The sequence below is a fragment of the Festucalex cinctus genome, chromosome 6, assembly GCF_051991245.1.
Source record: "Festucalex cinctus isolate MCC-2025b chromosome 6, RoL_Fcin_1.0, whole genome shotgun sequence".
NCBI classification, from domain to species: Eukaryota; Metazoa; Chordata; class Actinopteri; order Syngnathiformes; family Syngnathidae; genus Festucalex; species Festucalex cinctus.
The window spans coordinates 27,210,079-27,219,165 of NC_135416.1; the positions used below are offsets into that span (position 1 = coordinate 27,210,079).

The following is a 9,087-nucleotide window of genomic DNA, read 5'->3' on the forward strand; positions in this document are numbered from 1 at the left end:
AAAGTTCTTGAAATTGTTTGTCACGCCTTTGCTCTAGCGATGCATTGTTTGCAAAGAAAAATGCTTTTTTTTTTTAAGTCTAAACATGAGCGAAAACTCAAAACTTTGCACACAGATCAGACCTCTCAAGAACATGAATATTTTAGAGATTTGTTGTGCAATTTGTAATAAATGGCTCAATAGCGCCCTTTAGACATTTTTTATGAAGTATTTCCGATTATATGAATCAGCTAGATGTGTGAATATTTGGAGGCACACCTATCAGTCTAATACCAAGAAAGATTATTCTATAGCCATGTGCCAAACCATTTTGATTTTATTTTGTTAATTGTGCATCATTTTTGGCCTTTCCATGAAACTTTGCAAGCACAAAGCATGGCAAAAACATTTACAATTTAGACGGTTTCCTATGAAACAGTATCCCAACATGTCAGTACCCCGACGTGCAAGTACCCCAACGTGGCCCAGGTTGCGAGGGCCCTTTATAGCTGCTCGCAGCTCTAGTTAGGGCCCGAGCAGCGGCGGCGGCGGTGCCGCTGCGAGGCCCTATTGTTTTTGTAGGAATTCTTCTTATTCTTCTTCTTTTTCTTCTCCGCAAACAATCGCATTTTTGAGACACTAAACGTGAACGAAAACTCACCAAACTTTACACGCACATCAGGCCTGGCGAAAAATTTGATATTTTAAAGTCGCCATACATGATAACAGAAAAATGGCTCTGTAGCGCCACCTACATAGGTTTAACGGATCCCTGTCCCGCTACGATTGTCCTATGGCTACGAAAATTGTGTGGCACCTGTAGCACATCCAGATGAACAAAAACCTCTTTGATATGTGTACCCTAAAATAGACAGGAAGTGAGGTATGAGTATTTGAATGTCCAATTTTGGCCCATTTTTGCACATTTACAGGGGTCATACTTTTGCCCGCTTCTCCTACACGGTTAACCCGATTGACTTCAAACTTGGGCTGTACCATCTCAACACCTGGGACAACATCATGGTAAAAAATCTAAAGTTTTTGACATACTATATGACGGTGGCGGGGCATCAAATTTACAGTTTCAAAATTCTTACTTAACGAAGCATTGCCGGTGGTACGTTTAATCTAGAGCTACGAAAATTGGTACACATATGTAACAGACTATGATCTACAAAAAAGCCTGTTGGTGCCATATGCTAAACCTAACAGGAAGTCCGCCAGAGGCGAGGCATCAAATTTTGTGTTTCAAAATTCTAACTTAATGAAGCATTCCCGGCTGTACATTTCACCTAGAGTTACCAATATTTGAAGACATATGTAACAGCCCTCAAGGTACAAAAAACTCTTTTTGAACCATATGCTAAACCGAACAGGAAGTCCGCCATTTTGATTTACTTTGGAACGTGTTGCCATTTTTTGGGCCATTTCATAGGGGTCTTATTTTAACGAACTCCTCCTACAGAGTTTATCCGATCATCTCCAAACTTGGTGTGATTCATCTTAAGATGTTGAAGATGAAAAGTTATTGAAAGCTTTTTATTTTGTCGCACGCTGTTGCCGTGGCACGCACAGTTTGCAAAGGAAAAAATTACTTCTTAATGAAGCATTCCCAGTTGTACGAAGCAGCTAGAGCTACGAAAATTTGGAGACAAATGTAACAGCCCACGATGTACAAAAAAAGTCTCTTGGTGCCATGTGCTAAACCCAACAGGAAGTCCCGTAGGGGCCGGGCATCACATTTTGAGCTAAAAAACTCCTCTTTAACGAAGCATTCCCGGTTGTACGTTTCACCTAGCGCTATGATAATTTAGAGGCATACATAAGAGCCCACGATGTACAAAAAAGTCTCTTGGAACCATGTGCTAAACCAAACAGGAAGTCCGCCATTTTGATTTATGATGGGATTTGTAGCCTTTTTTTGTGGCCTTTTTTAGGGGTCATATTTTAACTCCTCCTACAAAATTCATCCGACCGTGTTCAAACTTGGTGTGTTTCATCTTAAGATGTTTAAGATGCAAATTTATCGAAAGTTTTTTATTTTGTCGCACGCTGCTGCTATAGCGATGCATTGGTTGCCAAGTAAAGTGCTGCTTTGTTTTTTTTTATCTATACATGTGTGAAAACTCGTGAAACTTTGCACACACATCAGACTTGTCATTAACATGAATTTTTAGAGATTTCTTGTGCAATTTGCAATAAATCGCACCCTCTATACATTTTTTATGGAGCATTTCCGATTGGATGATTCAAGCGCAAAATAACTAAAGATGACTTGACTTGACCTAGATTTGTGAAAACTCAGAGGCATACCTATTATATTATTATTATTTTTTGTACCTTACAAGATTATCTCTTGTGCCACATTAAACCCCTTTGCAGGCCTGAGCCAAACCACGGTCCATACATTTGATACCACTGCTTTATTTCAATGGTCAAGTACTTCATAACCACACCTACTTATGCTTGTCCTTGCATATATAGTAGACAACAAAGAGCTCTTTCAACAAAAGACATTTCCATCTACAGTCATACAAGGTAAGCACTCTATAAATTCTGCAATCACTACACTTCTATTCCTAAATTATCACTTCAAATACCAACAATGGTTAATACAGCTACAAATTTCTTGTATGTTTATGAAGTATGATACTGTATTTATTTCTACTCCTTTGCTTTTCTACAGAACATGAACAAATCAACAAGCAAATTCTCTTTTGATAAAGACCCTCTAATCATCTCCATACGCAAAGATTGCCAACTTTTTTCCGTAAGTATACAATACATAAACTAAACAGGACAACTTTCTCAATCATATACAGTATGCCATACATATATGTATTAAGTTCTCATTTATTAACAGGTTTGTTAAAGGCACCTTTAGTGTGTTTTTCTGTTTGTAATGTTTCTCCACGAGCACGTCTAGCCATTGATATCATGTAGAACACATATGCTAACCTTTTAGAGACAATTGAAGCTTACTTGCACAGTAGCCACTATCTTAACCACTTAATTCACATGTCTACTTGACAACTTATTACATGTAGTGAAATGGTACTTTGTGCGTCTTATGCTTTTTTCTGAACACTGCTTTTCAACTCTTTCCTTAAAACCAATACATGCGGCACTGTTATACTGTATAAATATATATGTCCGTGTGTATATATTTGTATATTCTTTCAAATAAACTCGTTTTGACACACACAGCCATTGAGTAACATGCAACACGACCACAACGTTTTGCACCAACACGTTACCTCTGCTATTTAGAATCATGGAATCTAACATGACTGATTTTCATTGAATGCTTTGTCATTACAGTATGCATGCATTGATCATGCTTTCAGTCGCAACGACTTATACCAGCGCAGCCTTGATCTTCATTCCCAAATGAACCAACTAGTCCATGTGACTCGAGTCAATCGAGCACTTGAAAAACAGATAAGACTTCAAAACCAAGCTTGTGAAAGAACTCCAGACTGCATTGGATATAAAGGATGCATGTGATGCATTTGTCCGTGATGGTAAGCTATATGACATGGAAGACACACAAACACTAACACAGCAAGCATCCCCATCCTACACATTGTGTATAATGAATGACATGTTTGACAATGGACATTTTTACATTTTTTTGTTAATGCACGTTCCTTTTTTTCTGTTAGGAATATCTTGAAGGTAACATTGGACTGTTAACTAAAACACTGACTGATTATTGAGCCGCAATTTCTCAATGTATATAATGTGAATACATACTACACTTGATTACTTTCAAATGTGACTGATATCATGTAGCTATGCTGTGATCTTGCCCTCTTTCATCCACTGATAGACACTTCAAAGTTCTTTTTTTTCTGTATCTTCTCAAAATAACTGACATATTCATGGAAAAGATTGTATTTAAATTCTATCATTATTAATTACTATTATTATGTTTATGTCTTTGCCCCTGATTATGATGTTTCTATACCATAGATTTTTTTTTAAATTTTTTTTGGACATACTGTGACTTGACCTTTACAATACTAATTTTTACTAAGAAAAAATCAATCACACACCATAATATTTTATACTTATCCTGCATGTATCTGGACACACCATGGCAAATTTTACACTTACATAACCATTTATGTACCTGTCGTATCCTTACTTTTATTCATCATTTCATCACACAATCCTAAAACATTGCTTTTTGACCCAGAGGATTCAACTATACCATTTTTGCGTGTCTTATTACTTACTAGCTATATTATTTATTAACGGGCAAAAACTATGAATATAAGATCACCGTCAAATATTACGTCTGTAATATCCATATACAGTGCATTACATAATATGCATTTGTATTAAGACACTACCATGCTAAAAATATGCACACGACTGTTCTGTAAACTACACCTAAGACAACCAAACTTCACAGATCTAACATGATTCTTCATTCTTTTTTGTTCTACAGATGTATCAAATGCTGCCACACAGACAGAAGAAGCCACTGAGGACATGCACGAAGACGATGATCACAATATAACAGGACAGGTTAACCCCCCTGAAGTTTTAGCCCGCAGGTCAAAGCGTCCTAGGACTAATTCATCCATGGAGGTTACATTATCCTAAGACAGACTATGTGCTAACCCAAACTCTTTGACCCCAAGGGATTCATCTGTCCCAGAAAACTTTTACACTAAAGAGTTTATCTGTCCTAGGGCGCTGTTAACCCCAGGTTAAAGTGTTATTTAATCTGTCCTGTTACAACAGCTATACATAAACAGCTGCATTCCTCTCCTGTTCCATCTCTCGCACTTCTTTCATCTCTTTTTCTCCTCTACTTATACCTATGCTTGCTCATGTGCTTTTTTCCCCTTTAGATGATGTCATTGGTTAGCCTGCTTCAAAGCTACATTTTTTCTTGAATAACTGTCACACATTTACTGTTTGCTGGACCCTACAAAACTGTCACAATACTTCACTATGTCATGAATACATATGTGTTGCACAGCGACACCACATTAAGAGTCATCAAAAAGCTTTTTATTTGATCACACACCATCTCTGTGCCATGCAATGTTTTCAAATAAACAGATGCTGGTTTTGAATATCAAACGAGCGACTTTTCATGAAACTTTGCACACACATCAGAAAGTCCACACTTTTGAATTTATTTTGGGAATTGTGCATCCTTTTTGGCCTTTTACTGCACCTTTTTACACACAAGGCACGGCAAATGCATTTCTATTTTCCATGGTCCTTGTCTATTTAACAGTACCCCAACGTGCAAGTCCCCCGACTTGCATATACCCCAACGTGGCCCGGGTTGCGAGGGCCCTTTATAGCTGCTCGCAGCTCTAGTTATTCTTTTTCTTTGTTATTATTCTTTTCCGCAAACAATCACATTTTTGAGACACTAAACGTGAACGAAAACTCACCAAACTTTACACACACGTCAGGCCTGGCGAAAAATTTGATATTTTAAAGTCGCCATAGGTGATAACAGAAAAATGGCTCCATAGCGCCACCTACATAGGTTAAACGGATCCCTGACCCGCTACGATTGTCCGACGGCTATGAAAATTGTGTGGCACCTGTAGCACATCCAGATGAACAAAAACCTCTTTGATATGTGTACCCTAAAATAGACAGGAAGTGAGGTATGAGTATTTAAATGTCCAATTTTGGCCCATTTTTGCACATTTACAGGGGTCATACTTTTGCCCGCTTCTCCTACACGGTTAACCTGATTGACTTCAAACTTGGGCTGTAAAATCTCAACACCTGGGACAACATCATGGTAAAAAAATCAAAAGTTTTTGACATACTATATGACGGTGGCGGGGCATCAAATTTAGAGTTTAAAAATTCTTACTTAACGAAGCATTGCCGGTGGTATGTTTAATCTAGAGCTACGAAAATTGGTACACATATGTAACAGACTATGATCTACAAAAAAGCCTGTTGGTGCCATATGCTAATTGAAAGCTTTTTATTTCGTCGCACGCTGTTGCCGTAGCATGCACAGTTTGCAAAGGAAAAAATTCCCTCTTAATCTTCTTAATCCTTCTTAAGCATTCCCAGTTGTACGAAGCAGCTAGAGCTACGAAAATTTGGAGACACATGTAACAGCCCACGATGTACAAAAAAGTCTCTTGGTGCCATGTGCTAAACCCAACAGGAAGTCCCCCAGGGGCCGGGCATCACATTTTGAGCTAAAAAACTCCTCTTTAACGAAGCATTCCCGGTTGTACGTTTCACCTAGCGCTATGATAATTTAGAGGCATACATAAGAGCCCACGATGTACAAAAAAGTCTCTTGGAACCATCTGCTAAACCAAACAGGAAGTCCGCCATTTTGATTTACGTTGGGATTTGTAGCCATTTTTTGTGGCCTTTTTTCGGGGTCATATTTTAAAGGTACACTCAGTATTATACAGTGGCATCTAGTGGTGAAACAATAAATCATTCGAAAAAAAAAAAATTGTTTGTGTTTGTAGTATGTAAAAAGATATGTTGTATCGCATAAACGTACTTTTTTTAAAATATAACGGTTAGTCTAGAAATCGCAAATTATCTTACATGTCCGGGCCGCGGCTTCTAGTGTCCGCCATGTTTCGCCGCCATCTTTCTGCTACGGGTGCCGTCAACGACAAATTTCAGCGCTCCATTTCTTAACGCGTTTTTGGAACGCCTTTGCAGACGCACTTCCGGTTTGTATGGCGACCGCATGTACACGAAGAAGAAGAGTTTCCGGTCCCCGAAGAGAGCATTATCAAGCTATCAATTGCTTTGGGAATTTATTTTATTTCAGCGCGACAAAACAAGAGTTTATATTGTAGCCGCATTTGCCAGATGGAGAGAAATGAGGAACAGACTAGGTTTGGGACGTGCCGGTGCCTTCGACTGCTTTCTACTTGACCGGTAGGTAAGAGTACATTTGTGTTTACGTTTTGAGAGCGAGAGAAAAAGTATACATCGTACTAATTAATACGATGTTCGGACCTTTGTTTTACGATCACTGTATCTGTTGATTAGCAACTCCGCACCACTCGAACGATTTCGTTATGAAGCTACTTGCTTTGAAAAAAAAAAAAAAAGATTCCCACTGGCACGTTATATTTAGAGTAAATGCGCAAGTTATTGTGTAATGTAATGTAACTGTGATTTCGGAGGTATATTTGCCCATAACTTCAATGGAGAATCTAAAGCATACTGTATTAGTGGAGGAGTTGAAAATTATTTTCGTTGTGGTTGGTGAAAATAGTGTTCTCGAAATTAATTTTCAGCAGGGAATAACTTTCTGGACTTAAATGCTGGCTGTACCGTAAGCACTGCTAGAGTCTGAACTCTCTCACTCAAGTGTGTACTGGTCCATTGTGTAATTGGGTGCACAAGAATTTACAGGCTGCTACGTTTTCCACGGAAACTCGACAAGCAAGCAGCCTTTGTATATTCTATGCAGTCAAGTTACTTTTATCTAGCTAATACAATGTTTTGGGCCCAAAAACTAAAGATCTTACCTCTATTTTGGGGGCTTTGTTGGAAAGTTGGTGACATATAGTAGTATCATCAATTATTGTATTTTATTTTATAATTTTGTTTTTGTTTGTGTCACACTAGATCAACAGCCAAACTTGAGGGCTTCCAGAACCATATTCTGATGTATACAAGCATTCATGCACCGTTTAAATACATCACCGACCTGCAAGAAAAAAAAATATCAAGGGGAGAGTCAGCAGCCATATTGGAATGCCCCGAATGAGGACACTTGAATGGAGGACCCCAGAAGGCTTCGGTGTTGTACCACCAGTATCTCCACCTACCATATCTGAGCTGCAACAAACTGAAGTCAGCCGACGTCTTGGTATGTCATTTACATATGGACAGTATTACACACTACATGAACTTTTTGTGTGAAGCAATACGGAATGGTCACATGTACAAGCACCACTTGTTTTACACAGGACCTGCTGACCAGGTGTCTGAAGCCATGGAGCGACTCCTCCCTCACTTTCCTCAGCAAGCCTTTGAAGAATATGATATCATCGTTGGTGGGAACATGCCCTCACTCCATAACATGTACTTGTGCAGTCAAGGAGCATGTCAAACTTAATAAAACCAGCAAACATTGAAGTGACTTCATTTTTACTGCAGTCTGTTCACACAATCAATGGACAAGCCTTCCTTAATTTTGCCCCAATAACATCATAGAGTAGGCGAAAAGTAGTGTTACAGATCATACTATGTGTTCGGGAGAGTTTGAGGAATGTTGCAATGTTAATGGGGGACAATGTCAGCACACACACACACACACACACACACAAAGAAAAACATCATGGTATTGAGGTAATCAGATATTTTAGCTGTGTACAACACATACTTGCTCTGTAACACTACCTTTGGCCCAAACCTGTATGTCTATTTTCCATATTTTGAAATGCACAGCGTATTGGCAAATTTCTGGAACAACTGCAATTCATGTAGCTCATTATATTCTAACAGCATTTTATTTTTATTTTTTTTAGTTAATATGTTCATTTCATGTAGACTTTTATTTTACTTTATTTTATTTATTCATTTTCATGTACAGTACCTTACATTCATTGGCCAATGAAGAATTCCTTGTCATTGCAAGCATTTATAATAATTCTCCAGGCTTTTGATGTTTTACATTTCTAGTCATGTAAAATAGTGTTAGGTTAGGTGTCGAATGAACACTGCATGTTGACGCCAAAGGAAATAGTATTTTTTAGTTATTCAAAATGTACAAATTAACACACAACAACAATATACAAGTTATACAAACTACAACAACAAGTGTCAGACATGGACTAATTATATGCCAGGTAAAAAACCTTTGTATTGTCCTCGAGGATCTGGGAAAGTGTCACTTATTTGCCACAAGTCACCAAGGTGCTGCAGTCTGGGATCCAGGTACAGGAAATCATGGTGGTGCTGATGTGTCAGCAATGTGTCAAAAAGTATTTCTTGGTGTCAGTCTATCAGCTGGACTTGGATATCTTCATGTTCCTCCATGGTCATTTCCTGTACGAGTCTCTGCAAGAAGGTAACAATTGTATGTCAGATGAGGTACCAAACAATGAACTGAAAGTCACTGAG

The 9,087-nt window shown here is 38.3% G+C and overlaps 2 long non-coding RNA genes across 2 annotated transcripts; both read left to right on the forward strand.

Annotated features, from left to right (window-relative positions):
• The first annotated feature begins 1,919 nt into the window (after window positions 1-1,919).
• On the forward strand, window positions 1,920-5,385 carry LOC144021193 (uncharacterized). Its single transcript, XR_013284073.1, has 4 exons — window positions 1,920-2,517; window positions 2,666-2,749; window positions 3,301-3,503; window positions 4,436-5,385. It is a non-coding gene; the product is annotated as an uncharacterized LOC144021193 (long non-coding RNA).
• Window positions 5,386-6,358: 973 nt separating this feature from the next.
• Window positions 6,359-8,270, forward strand: LOC144021205 (uncharacterized). The gene is made up of 3 exons (XR_013284077.1): window positions 6,359-6,888; window positions 7,588-7,831; window positions 7,932-8,270. It is a non-coding gene; the product is annotated as an uncharacterized LOC144021205 (long non-coding RNA).
• Window positions 8,271-9,087: the final 817 nt, after the last annotated feature.